Below are 24,781 nucleotides of genomic sequence, written 5' to 3'. Positions count from 1 at the left end.
TTATAACTCAAAGTATAAAATAAATATCCATGACCCCATACTGACGTAAATAAATGATTGAATAAATAAATAAATCGGGAGACTGCATAAACCTTCCATACAAAAGAGTTCCAAATAGTTTGTGTAGACACGCTGCCCTCAAGGAGGTGGAGCGTAACTCTTTACCCCTTAAATGTGGGCTGGACATATGAACACACCTTGCTTTACTGTGCTTCACAGATACTGCTTTTTTTTTTTTTTTTGGACACATTGAAAGTTTGTGGCAAGTCTATCAGTGACATTTTCCCAAAAGCATTGGATCACTTTGTGTCTCTGTGTCATATTCTGGTAATTCTCACACTATTTCAATCTTTCTCATTATTACTATATCTGTTAGGGTGATCTGTGCCTACGATCTTTGATGTTACTATTGTAATCTTCTGGGGGTATCTCGAACTGCTCACATGTAAGATGGCAAATTTAACTGATAACTGTTGTGTGTGTTCTGACTGCTCCACTGCCCCACCATTCCCTCATCTCTCTCCTCCTCCTTGGGCCTCACTACCTGAGACACAGCAATATTGAAATTAGGTCCATTAATAACCCTACAATGGCTTCTAAGTGTCCAGCTGAAAGGAAAAGTCACACGTCCCTCACTTTAAATCAAAAGCTTGAAATGACTACGCTTAGCGAGGGAGGCATATGGAGAGCTCAGGCAGGCCAAAGGCTGGGCCTCTTGCATCGGACAGTTAGCCAAGTTGTAAATGCAAAGGAAAAGTTCTTGAAGGAAGTTTAGTGGTACTCCAGGGAGTAGTGTTCTATTGGAAAAAGATGCCATCGAGGACTTTCACAGCTAGAGAGGAGAAGTCATGGTCTGGCTTCAAAGCTTCAAAGGACAGGCTGACTCTCTTGCTGGGGGCTAATGCAGCTGGGGACCTTAAGTTGAAGCCAGTGCTCATTTACCCTCCCCAAAATGCTAAGACCCTTGAGAACCAGGCTAAATCTACTCTGTCTGTGCTCTATAAGTGGAACAACAAAGCCTAGATGATAGTATATCTGTTTAGTATGGTTTCCTGACTCTTTTAAGCCCACTGTTGAGACTTTCTGCAAGAAAGATTCCTTTGAAAATATTACTGCTTATTAACGGCACACCTGATCACCCAAGAGCTCTGACGGAGATGTACAGAGATTCATATTATTTTCATGCCTTTAACACAACCTCTATCCCATAGGCCATGGATCAAGGAGTCATTCTGACGTCTGAGTCTTCTGATTTAAGAAACATATTAGTAAGGCTACAGCTGCCATAGAGAGTGATTCTGCGGTGGATCTGGGCAAAATCAACTGAAAACCTTCTGGAAAGGATCCACCATCCCAGATGCCATTAAGAACATTCATGATTAACAGGAGTTTGGAAGAAGTTGAGTCCAACCCTCATGGATGACTTTGAGGGGTTCAAGACTTCAGCGGAGGAAGTAACTGCAGATGTGGTGGAAACAGCAAGAGAACTAGAATCAGAAGCGGAGACTGAAAAACAGATGTAACTGAACTGCTGCAATCTTATGAGACTTGAATGGAGGAGGAGATGCAAAGGTAGTGGTTCCTTGAGATGGAATCAGCTCCTGGTGAAGATGTTGTGAAGACTGTTGAAATGACAACAAAGGATTTCGAATATTATGTAAATTTAGTTGGTAAACCCGTGGCAGGCTTGGCGAGGACGGGCAATTTTGAAAGAAGTTCTACTGGAGGTAAAATGCCATCAAACAGCTACAGAGAAATCGTTCATGCAAGAAGGAGCCAATTGATGCACCAAACTTCGTTGTTGTCCTATTTTAAGAAATCGCCCCAGCCACCCCAGCCTTCAGCAGCCACCACCCCGATCAGTCAGCAGCCCTCAAAACTGGGGCCAGAGCCTCCACCTGCAAAAAGTCTGACTTGCTCAAGGCTTGGAGGATGCTTAGCATTTTTTAGCCATAAATACCTTTTAATTAAAGTATATACTGTTTTTTAGACATAATGCTAGTGCAAACTTAACGGACAATGGTATAGTGTAAACAATGTTTATGTGCACTGGGAAGCCAAAAAAATCCATGTGACTTGCTCTGCTGCGTTGGTTTGGACCCAGGCTGGCAGTATCTCTGAGCTAGGCCTGTAGTGGCTTCCTGCGTCCAGTACGGGATGGGGGGAAATAAGTAAGTATAGTCGAGAAAACTCGCAAATGTTACCTCCGGTAGGTGATCAAAACTGATATTACAGTGGTAACTCATGTTGCTAGTTTATAGCCCTGATCTGATGTGATGAAATGGCACTTCAGGAAATGTAGCCCCCAAGCTGTAAAGTTGCTAGACCCACAAGGGAGGGGGCTGTCCCTTCTCTCAGGTGCTGGCCTGACATGCGTGCACTGACTTTGCCTGGCCACCTCCATGGAACCCTGAGAGTTCTGGCCCAGCTTCTAGTCATCCAGGTTCATACCCACGTGCACGTGACTTAGGCCTTTCTCTGCAGGCCTGTGGGCTTGCAGTCAACACTGCGTGGAGGGAAGATGCAGGAGCTGCAGGGTGGTGAACAGGCAGGACCTGTGAGCCCCTACCAGGACGAGCTGGGTGCCGAGATTGGGCCAGCTATTCGGAATACGTGTTTGGGAAAGGGCTGGGCTGAGGAGGGCCTTGGTATGTTAGCATGTGAGATTCAGTGTTTGGGATGCTGGGTGAATACGAAACCAGGAAGATACACAATCGCGGTAGTATGACTGTCAGAAAGTGTGTCACAGAACTGGAGATGAGGTTTGTGAATACATGAAAGCCACCAACCACTGATGTTCATCTTTGACAAAAGTGATAAAACTCTGCACTTCCTTGGAGCACCAGTGAATTTCAGATTTGGAGGGGCAACAAATAAATCATTTTAAAAATGAAAAAAAAAAAAAAAAGAAAATGGCACTTTACCTCTGTGGTCTTCCCTCTTCCAACCCAGATTAATCATGATAAAAACATCAGACAAGCTCCCAATGAAGGATATACCACAAAATCCCCAACCAGTACTCCTCAGAGCTCTCAAGATTGTCAAAAACATGGGAAATCTGAGAAGCTGTCACAGTCAAGAGGTGCCTAAGGGGACGTGATTACTAAATGCAACGTGGCATCAAGGATGAGATCCTAGAACAGAAAAGGGACATTACATTAAAAAACTAAGGATATCTGAGAAAGCATGGATTTTAGTTAATAATGAAATATCAATAGTGGTCCATTCGTTGGAACAAATGTGTTATATTAACATAAGATGTTAACAACAGAGGAAACTGGGTGCCAGGATAAGGGAACTCACTGTACCATCTTGGCAACATTTCTGTAAATCTAAAACTATTCTAAAATTAAAAAAAAATTATGACAAGGTGTTAGCGCTTACTATGCTCTAGACATAGAGGTGGGCACTAGGGATACAGACAGAACAAGATGGGCATGAGTTCCATCCTCCAGACCCAACAGTCTTGAGGGAGAAAGAAGAGGACGTAGAAAAACAAAAGATAATTAACCACAATATTACAAGGGGAAATAAATACTGAGAAAGTGAATTTGAGGGTTATCTTAGACGTAGGGTTCTGGGGGTTCCCCCAGATAGCACATGCAAAGTCCTAGAAGCAAGAGAATACACAACATGCGGAGGGGAAAACATTCAATATGACCTCGGGTGGTGCTCAGTGAGAAGAACAGGAAAAACAGAGGCACAACATGGAAAGGCAGTAGATAAACAAGATTATACTGTACAGCACAGGGAAATGTATACAAGATCTGGTGATGTCTCACGCGAAAAAGAATGCAACAATGAATATATGCGTGTTCATGTATAACTGAAAAAGTGTGATCCACACTGGAAATTGACACAACATTGTAAACTGACTATAACTCAAAAAAAAATTTTTTTTAAATATGGAAAGGCAAGAAAGGGTCAGATCACTGAAGAATTCGTATGCAGTATTAAAGATTTTGAACCTTATCCCATGACCAGTGAGGAACTAGTGAAAGTTATAAACTGAGATGTGACATGATCAGAGTTCTAGTTTTAAAAATGTACTCTGACTGTAGTATGGAGAATAAATTAGACTGCGGTGAAATTATAGGCAGCAGCATCATTTATAAGGTTATTACGATCATCTAGGCAAACATAGCAATGGCAGGATAAGGCAATAGACAGCGACAGAGTGTGATGGATTTGAGAGATATTTAGAAGGGAAAATCAATAGGACTTGTGTTAACTGATTGATTGGGGGGTGGCAGTGAAGGAAAAGGAGGAGGGAGGGCATAATCAAACAATCAAACAATTATGCCCATGTTTATGTCTGACAACTAGGTAGACAGTGGAATCTTGCCCTAATATAGGGGATTCTGGAGATCAGATTTGGGGTCTTGGAGTATTTGGACGTCTTCGGTGCATTTTGAATTTGCAGGGTCAAGTGGGAGTGTGGATATACATGGATCTGACCATATTGGTATTCATTTCTAGTATTTTTATTTTCTCATTTTTATTATTTCCTCCTCTAGGGTAAAGGATCATTTTGTCAGGTGAGGAATCACTTAGGGACTGTTCAGATAAATTCCAGCAAGTTGTGACCTGAACTGGGGCACTGACCGTGGTGACGAAGAGAAGTGAACAGAGGTGAAAAACACTTTGAAGGAAGAATCAACTGGACTTGCTGGTTGGGTGGGACAAGTGCAGGGAAGGAAAATAATGATTAGTTCTAATTATCCATCCCCCAAAGAGGAGCCACCAAAAATGGGTTTGGGTGTAAAAGGAAGCCTTTGCAAAAGGCCATTTAACTCACAGCTCATTGGGTATTCATTAAATAACTCCTGTAAATGTTTTCTGTAGAAAAGCAAAAAGAATTACTGCTTACTTCATTTTTGAAATGTAGCTTTGTTTTAAAGAAGGCACACTTGTTAATGGCCTAATCACTATTAACTAGAAAATCTGCATAAAAGAATACGGAACAAATCATAGTTGGTGTGCACCATATGATACTCTGCGCCATGACTGATAAGGAAGATCCTTTGAACCTCTTTTCCACGAGCAGCACTGAGCTGACCTACTCCTCTGTAGGCCAAAGCAGTTTTGCTCAAATGGCTGGGCAGGGCCTAAGCTCAGGGAGAATCTGAGTTTGCTTTTTGTTTGCACAGCACCCTAAGAAAATGGTAGCCCTGATAGATTTCTCAAGTATTCTGCACACCAGCCTGTCGACTTTAACTTGATGAAATTTCATGTTGCCTTGTTTGTATCTGTCTCACTAATTGAAAAATGCTGATATGTATTAACTTTTTGTTGAATTCAGATTTATTGAGGTATTACTTACATCAAATTCACCCTTTTTTAGACAGACGGTAGCTCCAAAGCCACCTGTTTCACTGCACAAGGGAAACGTGGAAACTGCTCTGGGTGCCGTCCCTTCCCTGTAGCTTCCTCTCTAGAAGGGTTTTTAATCCAGGGTGGATATCGGAATTATGTGCTATATTTTAAATCTCTCCTATTGTTCTGAAATGATCTACGTCATGTTTCTTTCCCCTCTGGACTACACGCTCCTCCAGGGCACCAGGGAAGCCCCAGGGCCTGACACAGTGCCTGGAACACTGAGTGCTCAATGCAGATTTGTGGAAATGAACTCTGCATCCTTCTAGAGAAATGTACTTCTCCAACAGCGCTATTCAATAACCACATTAATAAAACACACTAAAAATGCCCCACTGGAAGGAAAAAAAACCCTGCGGGTATTTAAAACCAAAATAAAGAATATAGTCATAATCCTGGGTTCCCTGACCCCTCCCTTCTCCTCACCTGTAGTAATTCCTCTCCATGTGTGCAGGGATAGTGCCCTGACCTGTTCTGAAGGGAAGGATCAAATGACTGCACTTGATGGATCAAACACCTCCAGAGATCAATTGACACTTCAGTGCTGTGTGCGGGGCTTTGCGCTCCTTGTATTTTTTCTTTTCCCAACTGGGAGGAAAGGGGCAGCAAGGACTGGTCTGCTGCTTCTGAAAATTCATCCTCTCACTTGGCATCAAAGAACCTGCCCTGCCTCCTATGAGCAAGAAGCCCCCTGAGGCTCTTTGTAAAGTATCACCGGGTGACCCTACCTTTCAGAAGCCCATCCGTCTGTTGAGCATCCCAGGGAAGGAGAGACTCAACGACACGGAGCAGAACTCCTTTCTTTAAAATCTTAATCCCTACATGAGATGAAAAAAGCTCCTTTCTATGTAGTCCTTCAGATTCTAACTGACTGTATCCCCTGTAACGACCAAAATGCTTGTGGACCCACAATGTTTATACATAGATAAAAGACAACCCACAAAGTAAATATTGTTCCACTGGTATAATTTGCCTAACTTGGGATTACACCTATTTTTAACATTGTCATAGAGAACATTTCAAAATAAAAATTTAATTTAAAAGACTAAATCTCAGCTTAAGGTTTTGTGAATAATAGCTAACATTTTCAAAGTGCTTACCTTATGCCAGGGAACATTCTAGGAGCTTTATTTATATTAACTTACTGAATAGTCATCCTATGAAATGAATAATAGTCATTATTCCCATTTTACAGCTGAGAAAATTGCAGCACAGAGAGGTTAAGCAACCTTTCGAGGTCACACAGCTAATACTGGCAGAGCTGGGACTCAAATCCCCACAGCCTGGCTCCTAAGGCATTGCTATTAATCACTCTCCTGTGCTGCCTCTGGAAAACACTGAGGTAACGTTCTGGATTGACATAAGGGTGTGTATTCAATTCAGACAAAACTGCAGAGCTGGGAATAATCAAGGCCTGGCTGTCTACCTGCCCCTCAGAACTCATGTTCCTCTGGAAGCCAGCGGGGGGATTTTTGAATAATTAACCTCTTTCCTTTCTTGAAGCAAACGTACTATTAAGCTGAAAGGTTTATAAAGCAAGTTTTATGGGAAGAAATTATACAACAGAGCCAAAAAAGGATGAATTTTGTTTTCTTTCTTGAGGCCACATTTCCTAGAATATATGAATCATTGGCAGCATTATTCTGAAATAACATAATAAAAATACCTCCCCCCATGTACATGTAGTGTTCCCTTGGGTGTAGAAAACGTAATGAAATTCAGGCTCCTGCTCCACTGTGCTGTTTGTGCGGTGATTTCATTCTCCCCAGATTGTCCTTTGAGTCACTGGTCATCATGACGGGGTCTTCAAGTCAACGTCTCCCCTTGTCCTGCTTTCAGTCTACCTCCACATGTGTTAGTTCTCATAATACATACACCTTTCCCCCTTTTGTAGATGAAAATATTCACTTTGCCTTTTTTTTTTTTACTATACATAAAATATATCTAATGGGTGGTAAAATATTCCAAATCTACCTAGGAGATATATACTAACTTGAATGAGTTTTCTTGTATTCATCAAAAAGCAAGATAAATTCCATTCTCCTTTAGATTTCCCTAATAGCTTCTTATTGTTTGGTTGGTTGGTTTTGGGGTTTTTTTTTTTTTTTTTTTTTTTTTTTTTGCTTCTTATTGTTGTCTTTTCATGTTACAACACTTCCAGGAGAAAAAAACCAATCAAGTGGGTCAACCTCAAAATACAACTTACTGAAATTAACAATCAGAAGATGAAAACACATTCTGCTGCCCCTCCCCCAGAATCTAGATTAAAGAGAAAGTTTGGGCTGCATTTTTTTAGAAGCAGTGAAAAAAAAAAATCCATTTAGCAGCTGAGGGAGGGGTGAGCCCACACATTTACCATGGTAAATTCAAGATTAGCAATATCGACATTATGTGTCACTACTTTAATGTCCGCTGTTTGAACCAGTATTCCCATTTCTAGTGAAAGAAGAATGAAAACAATGACGTGTTAAACCATAAGATTCATAAATAAAAACTTGTATAGTTTTCTCCCCTAAGAGGATGATTGAGCCAAAGCTGCTCTGGGTATCAGAGGAAAGCCCATGGCCACCAACTCAGTTCAATTCCATTTATCTAGCATCTTCATTATTCTATGTCACTTTAAGTATTTACTAAAAGTAATTGAAAAAAATTTCCTGATGACAATGATAAACTTCAAGTAAAGGAGCTCAGCCCATGTGGAAATGTCAGTCTCCCCACTGAACGCTCTCACAATATGTACTCATGCCCTGCCAGAGTCAAATGAAATCACAATGGTGACATCCCTAAATCAGTCAGGCGGGCAGAGATTTGCAACTCTTCCGGAAACAGATACAGGCCTCTCTTTCCCCACCCTTTCTCCAGCAACAGCTATATCTGGGTAGAAATGGCAAAATGAAAGAGAAAAGCAACAATTTTGATAAAGGCCAAAATTTACAGAGAAGATAATTGAAGCCAAGGTAGTTTTAGGATGCAATTAATTCAACTCATAGGTCCCATGAATTCTCTATTATGCTCTGTGTGTTTGCATGCCTGTGGATGGTTTTCAAGAACTTGAGAAAGTTCTCCAAAACAAGCCTGACCTCTCAGCAGGAAGCGCGTCTCTGTGGGCACATCAGGCAACGGCGCGGCGCGGGTGGTTTGCGGGGGAGGAGGAGCCGGTTAAGTCACCTGCAGTGTGAGGTGCGGGGCTCTGGCTGAGCCCACCCACAAAACAGAACAAGGAGGTCACTCTTTTTAGATCAGGTGGGTCAAGTATCAGGTTCAAATTACGCAAATCAGTAGGTTCTCAATTAGCAAATTCAGAAAATGGTTAAGTTTGCATCAAGCTCCTTATTTTGTCAAGTCCTAAGAAACACGGTGTCAGTGCAAGGGAGCCAGAGACAGACGAGGAACTCAGTCTTCAAAGAATGTCCTGCAGTCGGACTTACCATGTGAAAAGAGAAGGGAAGAGAAGGGGATATGAGCAGAGGAGAAAGAAAAGAAAATTCTCTAAGGCTATTTATGAGCATCTGAAACATGCATAAAATGCAAATTTTTACTTAATATAGGTATGCACATGAGGCCAGAGGGGAAGCAATATGGAAATTTACTATTCAAGAGAACTGGAAAATCTTTCAGATTCTGCATTCACATCTCACACACGCTGTCCGGCACCTCGCGTTAGCCGTATAATGCTCATGTGTAATAATCTCCCTAAGGCCACATTCCAGAACTTTCCTTTCCTCCTCCTCTGATGATTAGCTTGAAAAAAAGCTCTGCTGATACTCACTAAAATGACACCTAAGACACTTTTTTCCTTGTTCAGGAATAAAACATTCATCCAGGGTTTATTTTTGTGATTTATAACAATGGAGGCCATGCCAGCCACAGAATTCAGAACTGCCTGCAGATATATTTATGCTCTGCTTTAGAAGTACAGTGATTTTCTGGCTTTCATTTTGGTCGCCTACATCCATCTCCCGCTTTCATGGAGAGAGCAAAGGGGCGGGCGGAGCAGGATTGATGAAACCTGTCTTTAATCTACAAAAGAATAAGGAAATTACAAAATCTAATATGAACCCATTTTTCCACAAAAATACTCAGTCTAGATTTTGTACATTTTTCACTATACAATAGTTTCAGTTTTAGAAATTCTTTAGTTTTAGAAGTTAAATTTCTAAATAAAATCACAATAAAATGGTAAACTTATGTATGCATAAAACCACAATAGAATGGTAAACTTATGTATGCATAAAAACTAAATGGATATGATTTTGTCAGTCCACTGATGCTTTTTGCAAAATTTCAACTTTAATATAATGAGAACGCAGTGAGGGCATCTGTCTAAAAACATTTGACAGAAAAGTCCAGGCAAACTTGGACATTTCCAGGGACCTGGAGGCAAACAGGGTACCTTGCTTCTAAGGCTACTGCTGAACCTGACCGCAGAGAGAACAGAATTCTTCTGAGAATGCTTATGAGAAGTAGACCATTTAGATGGGGCTTCTACAACAACTTGTGCTGTAAAACAAATTTTAAAAATAGTTTTGAACTCATTCTAGAGCTATGATGTGATATGCATGACTTGACCGATGTTTGCTGAACGAGTATTGCCTGGTTCTTTCCAGTGGTACTGGCATCAGTGCCATCGATGGTGAGGTGCACCGTTATGTCATGCGTCCTTAAGGAAAAATAAAATGCTGCTAATTAAATCATGACGCAGCCCAATTTCAGTGAGGTGGGGGGAAAAATCTTAGAAGTGATGAAATACAGTAAGACTGAAAACTATTTATTTCTAAATTCCAGGCCATGATGTCTCTTCAGAAGAATCCACTGGTTGATGACAAAGAACCCGGAAGACCTGCAGCAAATCCCACTAGAGGATTCCCGTTTTCTGACTCAAACATTCCTATTCAGGTTAAGCCAGGTTGATTAAGCAATTCTATATTATGTTATAGGTTGATTCCATCTGAGCAACTCACGTCCTGCTTAGCCTCATGGAGGTCCTCCCAGCTCCTCACTGCATAGTCTCTCTGGGCCCTGGTTCCCTTCCCCTGTCACAATCCTTCCAGTCACATCCTTACCCAAACACAGGGCTCAACACAACTTTCTTATACTACAAAGACCGCTGCGACCATAAACATCTCACAAGAGACAAACACCTATCTACACAAAGAGTGAGGGAGTGAGCGCATAAATGCTTGGCTGAAAGTAAAGCATGGTCCAGTCCAAGCTCCGTTTTCCTACCCTTACATTACTTGATGTGATTTCACGTGATGCTGCTTCTTGAAAGGCCTGTTTTTGGCTTCCATTGTTTCCACGTCCTCCTGGTTTTGCATCTGTCTCCCATTCCTCCTCTGCCTGCCTTTTAAGTGTAACTGTTCCCCAATGTCCCGTTCTCCACTCTTTTCTTCCTCTATACCTTTCCCAAGTGACCTTCCCTCTTGGGGGGGCCTCAAACAAATCCAACAAATGACTTATCCAAGGCCAGAGAGCCCATTGGTAGGAAAAGGTCTCGGCTCTTAACTCTGGTCAATAAACTTTATCGTGTACCTACTATGTTCAGTTCTTTCTAAGGACTAGAGACACAAAATTAATCATACAGGCTTTGCCCACAAGGAATGGGAAATCTAGCAGATCTCTTGCATGGAATCTAGTGCCCTTTCCGAAGTCAATATAGAAGCTCTGAGCGTCTCCGACGAAAATTCACTTCAGTCATGTCAGACAGAACCAGACCACACTAGACAAGGGATCCTAACCAACGCGTCAGCTTTATGGACTCTTCACAGATGTGTGACAAATTGATCATTAATTGTGTGAAATTCTTTCTTTGAACAACTGGGGGTGCATATTATTTATAGTACCATGTGTTAAGTAGACTGTTTTGCTAAGACGGTGCTAGGACTAGGTTAAGAGAGTATTAAAATTTACTATGAATTAGGAGAAACACGAATGGTAAATAAAGAAGTTTACACAGGCAACGTGAGACCCTAAGCACTCATCAATCCACTGTAATTACTGCTGATGCATTCACATTATTTTACACCTTTAACTCCTTTTAAGTGTGCCCTTAAAACTTGTCATGGACTTCCATTTGAAAGTGACAAATAAAACACATGTAATCCCACCAACATGAGAAGAAAGAAAGCAAAAAGGCAAAATTCCGTAAGGCTAAGGGCAACAGGAGAGCATGGGAGCTGTCGGCAGAGCTCCGGAAGCTGAGAAAGAGATGGACAGGTGGTAACTGACTTAGCCGAACGGACTAAGCCCGCAGTGAGGGAAGTGAGCCGAAGGCACTACAATTCAGAGCACAGAATCTCGGTCACGTTCAGGACTAAGGGATGCCTAGCACTTCTAAAGGTGGGAATGCAAAACGAACTCAACACAGGAGACCTGGCTGAAAGTTTTCATAAGAGTTAGTCAGGGCCTAGAGCTCCTTCCCCGCCCTATGAAAGCAGGCGTACCCCTCTTGAAGAGGCTGAGGTACAGAGGTTCTGAATCTCGGTAAACAAGGAAACAAGACTGAGCTGTCGTATTGAATACCAGGAGGTTAAATGAAAGTCTGCATGATAAATGCGAGATTTATCCGGCCTTCTTCTCCTACCCAACTCCCAGAACAAAGGCAGCCAGAATACTGATCCTCGGATTATTGGAGATTTACCCCTCAGAAGATCATCCACACCAAAACACACGTGGATCTCCCCTAACTAAAAATAATGGGAGTATAGTCAGTTATGACGTGTCAGTTTCTGGTGGGACATCACGCTATACACCAGAAACCGACACATTGTAAGTGACTATACTTCAATAAAAAAATAAAATGAAATGAAATTTACATTGCCCACAGATTAAAATTTTAAAAAAATAATGGGAGAACTGAGGAAAGAGAAGTCAATACATACAAGAGAGAGGTTAGGTATGAAAGTCAAATCTTCATTCTGTAGTAGAAAATCAGTAGATCTGATACTTTTAAATATTAAGAAATAGCAATATTAACAGATTACTTAGAAGTAAGGTGGAACACACCAGAAGAAACAGCTGAAAGAATTAGAGAGTGTTCCTGAGAAGCAAACCTGGCATGGAGATGGACTTGGCCACTGGTCTGCTATTTTTCATTCTAATGTTGTATAATTATATGATGTTTGAAATGACACATAAGTATTATTTTGATAGAAACAAAAAATTAACTTTAAATGAGATGACACACATAGGGTAGTGCTTCCAGCCTTGTGAGGTCTAGTCTCCTTAAACCCTGTGAACCCACATTTTAAAAAAACAGAAAAAGAAGAAAGTAAGTTTCAAGGAACTAGAGCATCGCCGGCATCAGGTAGATAAAGTCAAAAAGCCCAGGTTACTTCAGAACACACTGCAGGTTGTTTGTTGGATCCAACACAGGTGAAGATGCAAGAGAAATATTTAATAGGCAAGTCGAAGAGCCTGAGTTGGCACAGGGTGACATGGTTCAATGTGATGTGTGCTTATTATCCAGCAGAATGTCAAAGTCATCTGACATAGTAATTATGAATCCTCCTTTTGCAACTAAAAATAATATAGATTTGATTTTTCTAAAGGTTGCTTTGGAAATGACAAGGACAACAGTATATTCTTTAACAAATCCTCAACTAGAGATTATATTCAAAAGAAAGCTGGGAACCCTCCTACACTGCTGGTGGGAATGCAGTTTGGCACAGCCACTGTGGAAAACAGTATGGAGAGTCCTCAAAAGACTAGGAATAGACTTACCTTATGACCCAGGAATCCCGCTCCTGGGCATATGTCCAGAAGGAACCCTACTTCAAAAAGACACCTGCACCCCAATGTTCATAGCAGCACTATTTACAATAGCCAAGACATGGAAACAGCCTAAATGTCCATCAACAGATGACTGGATAAAGAAGAAGTGGTATATTTATACAATGGAATGCTATTCAGCCATAAAAACCAACAACATAATGCCATTTGCAGCAACATGGATGTCCCTGGAGAATGTCATTCAAAGTGAAGTAAGCCAGAAAGAGAAAGAAAAATATCATATGAGATCGCTCATATGTGGAATCTTAAAAAAAAAAACAAAAACATAAACACAAAACAGAACCTGACTCATAGACATAAAATACAAACTTGTGGTTGCCAAGGGGGCAGGGGGTGGGAAAGGACAGACCAGGAGTTCAAAATTTGTAGATATTGACAGGCAAATGTAGAATAGATAAACAAGATTATACTGTATAGCACAGGGAAATATATACAAGATCTTGTGGTAGCTCACAGTGAAAAAAAATGTGACAATGAATATATGTATGTTCATGTATAACTGAAAAATTGTGCTCTACACTGGAAATTGATACAACATTGTAAACTGACTATAACTCAATAGAAAATGTTAGAAAAAAAAAAAGAAAAAGAAAAAGCAAGCTGCAAAATGGAAAATTGAGATAGATGTTATTGCAGGGCTGTGATACGTCCTACCAGCATCATGTAAATTTCTTAAAAGAGAAATCAGTAGACACTGAAGTATATCTCATCTGGTTTCTTTTTAAAAACTCCCCCTTAAAAAGGAGCTTAAAACTTAATTAAAATAAATGCAAATTTTGCTTATTAAAAAAGTGCTATAAGCTATAGATTTTATTCCAGGAATGTGATAATGATATTGTGAGTATATATTTTAGAGATATATACTGAAATATTTACAAGTGGTGTGGTATGGTTGCTGGGATTTGCTTCAAAATAAAATGGGGTGGATAGAAAGTAGGGCTAGAAATCAAACAGCATTGATCATGAGTTGATGATTGTTTAATACTGTGATCGATTATGTTATTCTGTCTACTGTCGTGTATATTTGAAATTTCCCAAATAAAAAAGTTATCAAAAAAAGGGAGCCGTCCACAAAGCTGAGAATCACTCTAAGTATACCAGGCATATTTTACAGCCAGGCAAGGCTAGATGATCACCTTAATATGTTCATAACAGAAGGCAGAGGTGAACCTATTATTCTTTTAACAGCTTTGGCAGACTACAAGAACAATGAAAAGGAATTTGGTCTTTAACTCACACATTTCCATGACTGACTTAAGTATCTTCGGTTCTCTTTAAATCCTCTACTCTAGAGCCCCCAGTATGGTGTTCGGTATCATCATGTTTTAGTAATTACTTACTGAGCTTTTTTCTTAATGGTAAAAAATTTAACAGTGACATCTTAGATTCAGTGAGATGTGGTAGATGGGTTGAGGAAAAAAAACTGGCAATTAAAACATCACACACTCTAACAATGTTTCCTAATTTCATAAATGTTAAGATGAAGAAAACAATTTGACTCTTGGAATTGATGAAACACAGTAGGTTCCCCTCAAAGCATCTCTTCTTATCCCAACCCTTCATCCCCCTACTTAATCCATCTTGAGAATCAGCAGAATTGCAGAGTATCTGCCTGCACAGTAGCATTCCTACCTTCTCCTATGTGTCCTCGTGATACTGATTTGAAAATACCACTTCTTGGTGCCTCTCCTTCCGACAAATGCTAAGCAAGGTGGCTTGTTCCAGAAGTACTCAGAGAATGAATGAGTATCTCCTTTCATGCCTTTCAGAGTGCTTTGTACTCAAAAGGTCCCAGTGACTGCCTCATACGCCAATATAAGCACGGACTTGTGCCCCGTACCAGCCAGGGTTTATTATCACAAGGAACAGAAACCAGCTTTGCCTGTTTTAGCAGAGAAGGGATTTGTTGTGAAGGTCACCCACAGAATCTCAAGGAGAACTAGAGAACTGGGTTTAGAGGTTACGTAGTCAAAAATAACGCTTAGAATGACGACACAGAACCAGCCCAGGAAAGATACCTCCATTGCCCCCACCAGGTCCAGACTCCGGAGCTGGCTCTTCTGACGCCCCTGCACGGGTCAAGCGTGTTGCCAACCGAAACGTCTGCCACTGGGGCAGAGTCTGGGTCCGCATCTATGATGCACAGATGTCTGGGAAAGGAAGCATCTGGCACTTTTAACTTCTATGGTGAGAAGTGGGCTCTGTGTCATAACATGGGTGAACCCCATCAATGTGAGAAAGGGGTCCAGATAGCAGTGCTCAAGAGTAATGACAGGTGTCCACGCTACACTATAAACAAATACCTTTGAAAGCCAAAACACAGTGCAGACTAACAGAGTACACACAGAGCACACTGAGTGAACACAACGTCTGCCTTTTGTTTTTGTCTAATTTAGTTAGATGTACTGTGCAATTTTATTTTAGGACATGTAGACACATGCCTACTTTGAGGCTATTCAAAATACTTATTTTGGGGGGAGGAGGCAATTAGGTTTATTTATGTATGTATTTAATGGAGGTAGTGGGGATTGAACCCAGGACCTCATGCATGCTAGGCACATGCTCTACCATTGAGCTATACCGTCCCCGCCAAAACATGTACCATTTTGAACTAAGAACTTCAAGTGTGATCTGTAAGTAAAGAATATCTAAGTGGTGGTCACAGAGTAGATGTACTTATTTTAAGTGATGATTGATTAATTATCTAGGGAATAACCCTTAAGGAGAAAAGAATACGGATAGATATTCATTATTAATCAAGGAAAGACGTACAATAGTTATATGCTACATAAATGTTACTAAGCTGAATCAGACGTTGGCAGATTCATGTATAAGTGCCTGGGAACTCAACTGAAACTGCATAATCAGATTTAGGAGGTGCTTTTAAGGTCATGTGAGCCAACGTCCCACCCAGACTCACATAAGCCAGGCACTCTCTCTTATTACATCCCTGAGAGGGGGCCCAAGATGCTTCACTTTCAGTATAGTATGTTATAGTGTCAGTTTCCAACCTTTTTGATATGGGCCCTGTGAATCCCAACCAAAGAAGGCATTAATTTCTTCTGTATTGTTGGTTAATACTCAAGTGAACTAAAGCTAATTTTTACAACTCAAACTGTTGTTAAAGTAGGACTTCCACTCCTCGTCCTGAGAAAACTAATTTTAGAAACTAAAGGAAGCCAACATCTATTCACTTTCAATATAACCTTAGTTTCAGCTCTTGCTCTGGGCTGAGGGCTATGAGTTTAATCCTGACTGTCATCCAAATTTACTTGTTCTTGGAGCTTTGCTATCAGCAAACCTGATATGTGTATGGTCTAAGAGTATCTGAATCATTGATAAAATTGTAGAAATGTATGTCAGGGTCAAGGGAAGAGCTCTGAAGCAGGCTAACAGAAACCACCTTCTAGGCGGCTTTCACGCCTATAAACATTCTTTGGTTACAGCCGATCAACCCACCTATTAGATCACATCCCAGATCTCATTTCCGCATCTCACCCACAGTGATTACTCAAGAGGCTAGTTGATAGATGTGTCCCAGAAGGATTGTGTACATGTAAAAATTTGATGAGTCTAGCTCTATTTTCAATACTCCACGTTATCTATAATTTAAAGGAATAATAGAAGAAATATTTGATACAACGCAGAACTTTTTAGAGAACAATAACTATAACCCAATCCTTCTGTTCTGTAAGTCTTGATTTTCATGCACTGGTTCACATATTGAGCTACCTACACATTAAACATGAGACAAAACATGAAAATCAAAATTCTATGTTAGGTATTTTAATACAGGCTTTCAAAATTATGTATTTATGTGGTCCTATATTGGGTGTATATATTTACAATTGTTATGACTAATGATGTGAATATATATTTTCATTAAAACTGTACACCATTTTAAAGAATGTATGATTAAACTTCTCAATTAAAAACTATTAGGTTTTCTGCTAATTTAAATGGATTCTAAGACCAAAGAAAACCCAAAATTAAAATGTCAGTGTTCTATTGAAATATAGAATCTTCAGAAAATCTGGCTTCCAAATACTGAAGGGTACAGCATTCTTATTCTTCTTCTGAAGGAAAAGGAAGAAATGTACTTGTATAGTACATTCATTCCAGAGATTGATTCACACTTAAAATATTTCTAATGCCAAATGGTAACGTAAAAAAATTTAGGGAACAGAGCTTATGATATCATTGGTGATATCTGCTAAACCAAAAAGCAGCTGTGGGATAAATAAATTATTAGTTTCATTGTGAATGAAAGCTTCAAAACATATGGCAGATTTCACAGTCTACTTGTACAAGAGAAATAGGAAGGAGAGTAACAGTGGCTAAAGTAAGCGCTTAAACCAAGCATTGTAATTACCCAATAATTCAAACCCAATGATCCCAATAATTCAAATGGAAACCACGTTTAACTGCTACGTAAAAAACTTTGAATCTGCAGTCATTAGCTTGCTTGAGGCTGATTTTTAAAAAGGGCTTAATAAGCTCTCCTTAAGCATTTACCACAATCATCTTGCTTTGTACCGAAATCGCGAAAAGTCAAACACAGCAAATTGTGAATTATTTTGATGTCTTCTGAAACACCACAGAGAGTACACAGACAATATACAGATTGTCTAATTACGTTGAGAATGAAGTTGTTCTTCCCTTAAAACAGTAGCAACAGTTAATGTTTATTTTATACACATAGATGATTGGAGTTGACACAATATTCTCTTTTTAAATATGCCATATCTTCCACTTCACAGCACAGAAACTGATGTTTAAAATAAGACTTGCTTGTGGTCAGCGTAAGTGAGCCGGCAGGTTAAAGGCTCCCAGGACGCAAGAACATACTGTCTTCGGGTTCTTTAAATTCAGAGTATTTACTGAGGACTTAGAATGTGAATTGAGCACACTGTCAAAGCTCTCTCTGGGTGCCAGTCCACATGAGCTGTCATTAGAGACCACTGCAGTAAGGTTTTCTTAATAAGTCACATCCACGTGAAATCTCGCTGAAAATAGAAACTGTGGTCTAACTGCCTTGAGATTTTAGCAACTTCAGGATGTCCTTGATCACTTTTTTTCTCATATACTATCAGAACTATAAGATAGGACATATTTGGCAGACACTACAAAGAGGAACAGTACAAATACCTGAAAGAAAGCTGTTTTCTGCTCTATTCTAAGGAATAATCATTCGATAAGAAAGACACTAATTAACTGCTTCATTGTACATTTTAGCATAGAGTAATTCTTATGATTTCAAGAACTTAAATAAATAAACCTAACTACCCCTCCCAATTTTTTTTAAAGAACTTATAGTAAAACAGGAAGTAGAAATTTAACCATACACATGGATACTCAAACATATGCGGCTTTTCTGAAGATGGTCCCTAGAGATAACTAGATTTGCTCACAAAAGTACAATGTACAATGGCACGCCAACAACGCTTGCTTGAGATTGGCAAGTTGAAATCTTCAGAAAATGAAGATTTTTCTGTTCTCTACATGGACTGCAGTGGTTTGATGTTCAATTTCCCTGGAAAATTCCTATGCTGACCCCAATAGTGAAAGTACCGCTGGGTCTTCAATAACACAAACGTAAGTGGTGTGCTGTTTTTTTGGAATTAATTGCATTTGGAACATTCTTAATAGGTACTCGCTGGTACTACAAGCATATGGTCATTTTCTCATAGTGCTATTTCTGTAAAATCTACATTCCTTCCATCATCAGAATCTGCTTCCTTAAAGATAACTGGACTAAATCAGAAAATGATTGCAATTTACTGTCGTTTCCTATTTGAAGCAACAGATTTGTTAAAACCAAAACATCTGCTTATTTCAGGAATTTGTGCCAAAGCTACTCAATATTGATGAGCATCTCAAATATTACATTTAAGTATTGTCTTTTTCATAAAAGGAACAAAACTTTTACATACTGTACTCCAGACTTGTTTGATGACAATTTTTTTTTAACCTGAGGAAACCAGGATGCTAGCAGAATAATGAAGGAGCCCTTTGGGTATTAGTCAAAGGGCAGACCAACTGTTTTTTAAAACGCAGTGAGATGAATTCACCTAAGAATTTACCAAATCCTTGCACTGGACCCTTTTCATCTCCCTCTTCCATTCCCATCAGCAACTATTTAACATCCTTTAGAATCCCCTTGTCACTTTCCTCATTCTCAGGCTTCTCTGTCCTCCAACTGAGGCCATCAACTTCCAGCTCCCCCCTACTAGGTATAAACCCATGAGTTTCTTTCCTCCTTGCCTCCCAGGATAAGATCTCACTCTCTCATTCAAGGCCAGACCTGTCAAAACTTGCTGGTCATCTCACTCCCTGACTGGAGCTGCTCAGCAGAATTCAGTGTCCTTCCCAGGTTCCTATAGTGGACCCTGCAAGTCTCACATCTTATGACGTAGCTCTATGCTCCCACCGGCCAAGTCCCCTACTTATCTTTGTATCTTTCGGCACCTCTCACTAAATCTAGTAAGCAGGGGTGTGCTGAACTGCAACTACTCACTTTCAGGCCTGAGTTATTTTCAATAACTTGAACCAGAACTGAGCTTGACCCAGATTGCCTGCAGAACAGCATATGACTTCTGCTCCACTTTATTTTTTCAAAAAATAGTGACCCCCAACAGAGGAATGAGAAATCCCCAGTGACTATACAGTTGCCAGATAAAAGACAGGCTGCCCCGTCAAAACTGAATTTCAGATGAACAACAAATTCAAAAATTTTAGTACAAATATGTCCCAAATAGTGCATGGGACATAGTTATACCAAACACAGTGGTTCATTGTTTATCTGAAATTTAAATTTAACTGTGGTGAGATTATTTTTATTTGCTACATCTGACAGCTCTACCAGTGACTCTCAAAATTCTCAGAGAAGTCAAAGAATGCTTCTTTAGAGCACCTGGAGGTTTGCATGCAAGATCTGCAAACTTCTCAATCAGCCAGATTTTATGTCTGTTAATGCAGCTGGCTTACTTTCTGAACATCTCAGTAACATACTTTAGGAAATGCTGTTTATTATATAAAATTTTTACTTATTTTGCTAATTTCATAGAATTCCCTTCTAATACCATCTACCAGTAATTTCAGCACAAAGAATATGATAATGTTGCCCTAAATCTTTTAGAGAGCTGATTCTCATAGAGGTATTACTATGCCTGAGTTAAGTCCTTGCCTTTATGTATGAATAATTAAAATTTTTTGAGAAATTAACTTTGAAAACACAATATGAGAAATAAATCAGTCTTTCATTTGTGGGGATTCCTTTTCTTCATTAATCAAGCACAGTGAGGCACACTGTCTTCACTAAGTCTGGAGAGAAGCAGCCTGGCAGGCAGAGGTGATGTAATTGCAGTGGGTCCTTATTGGAAAAACCTCTGTGAAATATCTGTAAACCAAATTGCTCCGGCTTCACCATGTATGGGCTGGCAAGAGAAGAGTTACCTCTTTTAGCATTGTGCAAATCTCGGAGGCTCGAAATCTTGGTCAACAGAGGACACCCTCACAAGTCGTTTAGAGACACACCTGTCTCACTAAAGGAGGAGAAAGCAGCCTTCTTCTGCAGAGGAGTACCATTTTAGAGTAGGAACTGTTGTGAACGTCGGTTTCCTGATTAGTGGCGATGGTGCAATGGAAGTTAAAACCCAAAGTATAAGGAAAGATGCCTTACAGCTTGTTCCAATCCTGAGAATTCCCTACCTCAATTAATGTGTTCTTTCAGTGTTCTTCACAGTGATTACAGAAAAGACGTTCATTTCTTATTCCCAGAAGGAATTTGAGAGAGATAAATGCCTTCCAGTGCAGAGGGATACAAGCGTGTGCCTTCCTCAAAATTTCAACTAGACCGATCTCAGATTCAACTTCTAGGCAGAGAACGACTAAGTCTGCTGTAACTACCTGGTGTCATAAGATGATAATGAATTAAGACGTTTATCCCAACATAAGCACACTACCTGCTTTCCACCATTTTGGCAGCTCCAGTTAAGGACGTTTGTCAAGCTCCCGGCGGAACACGCACACACTGCAGAGAAGCAAAGCAATGCCTGGACGTCTGCCCAAAACTGGTCTCTCCGAACGACAGGCTCAATTTATAGTATCAATCTAAAGCTCACTGGGGGTTAGCAGAGTCTTTTTCCCAGTTGGTACAGGGAAGGGATGAGATTTGGAAAGCTGAGGCACAGAATTTCTACCTGCCTGTGCAGACAAGAAAGGCTGACAAACCTATTCATTAAACTTGATCTGAAGCAACCGAGCCTGCGAGGTCGTTCCTGAAATATTCATAAGGTGTGTTACCGGACTCGCCACTTACAGGTTGAGCAGAAATACCGTAAGAGAAGCCAGCACCCACGCTCGGAGGTGGGGTGGGGGTGGGAAGCACAACCGCACACCCCCACCACCACACTTCACTGTTACGCTTTTTAATACTCGGCCAGCCGTGGCTCTCCGCTCGCCTGTTCAGTCCTACCTGCCTAGGAACGAAGGATGCTCTGTAAGTGAGGAGTTTCCCGACAGGAGGAGGAGGCGCCGCGCGCTCGCCCCTCAGACGGTGCCCCCGGGTCTGCAGCGCGAATGACCCCCAGCTCTGCGGTCCGCCAAACCCAAGTCCTGCCCTGCCCCAGGGGCCGAAGTCCCCGGGCAGGGGACCCCAGGACCCGGACCGGCCACGCGCCCAGGCCAGGCCGCCTCTCGTCCCCGCCTCCCACTTCGGCCTCCGCCAGGAGTGCCTCCTCCGGAGCCCTCGGCGTTCAGTCGCTAGGTGACCCGCGCCCTGGCCAGGATGCAAACAGCCTCTCAGGCCGACACTCGCCCTTCGGGTGTTAATTTTGGGGGGCAGGATAGGGGAACAGATTTGGTCCCGGGTGCCCACGGAGCGCCTGCACCGAGGTAGCGTGCACTTTCATTCCCGTCCCCTCTGCCCACAAGCCTGGCATTTCTGCGGCGCCCCAGACGCAGCGCAGCTCGCACGGTGCCTCGAGTCCTCGCCGCCACCTCTCTCCCGCTCAAGGGCATTCGCCCCTCGCCCCTCCGCGCCCACGGGGTCGGGCCCCGGCGCCGCTCCCCACCTGGACTCGGCGGCCGCGGCAGCTCAGCAGGTCCGGGCACGCGGCAGTCGGGTCTCCATCGCCGCCCTCCCCAGGGGGCCCAGCTGCGCGCTCCGCCGCGCCGATGCACGCGGTCGGTCCCCGGCGCGGAGCCTGGACCCGGGTGGCCGCGGCTGCCGCACTGGCTGCGGGCGCGGGAGGGGCGGGGGCGGGGCAGGAATCTGGGTCGCGCGGAGCGGAGCAAGCTGGGACGGACCCCAGGCGGCCGGCGGCGAGGAGGCGACCGAGAGCAGCCCGCGTAGGGCGTGCGGAGGTTTCCCTGGAAGCATAACGCGGGCGGCCACTGAGCATGCCCAGTCCAGGGCAGCGGGCGCGCCGCGGGGGAGGGAGCGCGGCCCCCAGCGCGGGAGTCGGAGAGTCGGAGGGGAGAGGGTTAAATCTGCGGGCTCGGCTGCCCGGGCAGAGCGCGGGGAGTAGGCTGCGGTGGCCAGCTTAATTGCTCCCGGGTCGACACCCCCACCCCCATCGCCCCGGAGGCGCCGGGGACTGGAAGATGGTGAACCTCGGGAGACTTGTCTGTGGGATTCCCGAAGAGTCCCGGAATAAGAGGGCAAGGGTATTCCCCACTCCCTCCCCAGAGGATTGTTCACAAGGCTCGGCTCCCACCTCCGCGGCCTCACTGAGTGCCTCCCCCAATCCAGACACCCACCCCTCACCTGCTTTCCTGTGCCTGGGGACCTCTCCCGCCGGGATGCCCGGGCAGTCCCCGCCTCTCACGACTCCTGGACCAGTCGGGTCAAGTTCTCAAAGAGCCAGCTCTTTAATTAGGTTTGTAATTGAGAGATCGAGTCAGTCCTCCCAGGTTACATATCTGCATTTCAATCAGGCTTCAGAAACAATACCTTAACCTTGGGGTTAATTATAATGGATGAACTATAGACACTGTGGCTTAGAGCTATTTGGGGAACACTGCTCCACAGTACAATAGGACCTGGCCGAGAACCCACTTAACACAGACACACACACACACACACACACACACACACACACACACACACACACACACACTCTGCAGATCTGTGCCTTTATTTTGTTTTCTATTTCATGTTACTGAAGATTGTTTTTCTCTCTAATTAAAAAGTTTCTTAAGTTAGTAGCAGCATAGGGTAGGAGAAATACATTGACCTTTGAGATTCACCTTGATTTCAGTTTCATCTATCATCTCAGTAGTTTACCCAGCTATTTTGCCCCCTCTGTTACCTCATCTGTAAAATGGTGGGTGGTGATTCCTGTCTCTTCTGACTATTGTTGAGGATTAAGTGAGGCAATGAATGTGGAACCCCTGTTACATAGTAGATGTTCGCTAAATAAAAGTATTTGCAGTTTCCACCTCCATTGATCTGTTTTTATGAAAGTCAGGTTAGTGATAATCTTTAAATGGTGAACATTTCTTACGTTCCCCCCTTAATCTTTCTAATTTTTTTATTGTCGTTAGAAGCATTAGCCAAATTAAAATAATTTCAGTTTCTTGCATTTCCCTGTGGTCCTTCTTTCACAACTATTCCATAAAGTAAGGTGTACTTATATGGAAGGAAATTTACTTTCCACTAATAGTGTGCACATTTTAAAGTAGCAATGTTCAAAAAATAAACTTTTCATTAGCCCCCAAAGACCATGTTTTTCATAACGTTTGCCTTTCTTCTTCTTCTTTTTTTTTTAATGATGTTCCAACCTTTCTGGAATACTCTTCTCTTTCCATTCCACTTCACAAAGTCCTACTCATTCTTCAAGCTCAAATGCTACCTTCTTTCTGAAAGCTCCCCAAACCCCAAGGCAGAGCTAATGCTCAGCTTCCAGAGCACCAGAGCATACTGATCTCACAGCACTTAGGACAGTCTGCTCCTACTGTTTAAGCAATGTGAAACAGTTTACCAAGCAACTGTTGTGTGCAGGCACTGTTCTGGGTCTGGGCAAACAACAGTGGATGAGACAGACCAGGTCCTTGCCCTCATGGAACTTAGAATCTAGTTTGAAGAAGATAGGCAGTAAACACCTAAAAAATAATCCCCAAGGACACAAGTCAAGTATTTTTGTCTTTGTGTTGTTTATTGAATTAATCTATATGGTCTTGATTCATTTTCACAAAAACATCAATAAAAACATTAATATGGGTCCTAATTCAAACTACATGGACATGAGTCCCTGCTAGTTTGTTGCTGAATCAGTGATTTTTATCCCTTTCATCTGATACCCTCAGCTAACTCCTCCAGGTATGTACCTGCTATCCATATGATGAATGGAAGGAGATGGAGGAAACCCAGAGTTTAATCTTCACACCAAATAATATCTTGTTTTAGCTCAAACTACAACCTGTCATCTATAAATCAGTATTACTATTGTTTCTTTCAATCCACAGCAACTATCTTTAAAAATTTTCCTTTTCACCTCCTCAACCCACCGTGTTTTAAACAATGGACATCCAGCTCTCCCCACTGCACCAGAGAAGAGACCACTGAGCACCATCACGCTAGGAATTAGCTCATTATTGGAAATATACCCTC

The 24,781-nt window shown here is 41.9% G+C and overlaps 1 protein-coding gene across 2 annotated transcripts in view; it reads right to left on the bottom strand.

Moving 5' to 3' along the window:
- The window catches only part of ELMOD1 (ELMO domain containing 1), a 73,620-nt gene extending 50,665 nt beyond the window's left edge, over positions 1-22,955 (bottom strand). Inside the window, exon 1 of one of the 2 annotated variants that reach the window (XM_031443781.2) lies at positions 22,937-22,955. The gene's annotated coding sequence lies outside the window, so the exon portion shown is untranslated. Of the gene's footprint in view, positions 1-22,241; positions 22,547-22,936 lie in introns of those variants that run through there. The other variant, XM_031443782.2, reaches the window with a different exon arrangement.
- Positions 22,956-24,781: the final 1,826 nt, after the last annotated feature.

This window comes from Camelus dromedarius, chromosome 34 (genome assembly GCF_036321535.1).
Source record: "Camelus dromedarius isolate mCamDro1 chromosome 34, mCamDro1.pat, whole genome shotgun sequence".
Taxonomy (NCBI): domain Eukaryota; kingdom Metazoa; phylum Chordata; class Mammalia; order Artiodactyla; family Camelidae; genus Camelus; species Camelus dromedarius.
This window is presented reverse-complemented; position numbering and strand designations above follow the sequence as displayed.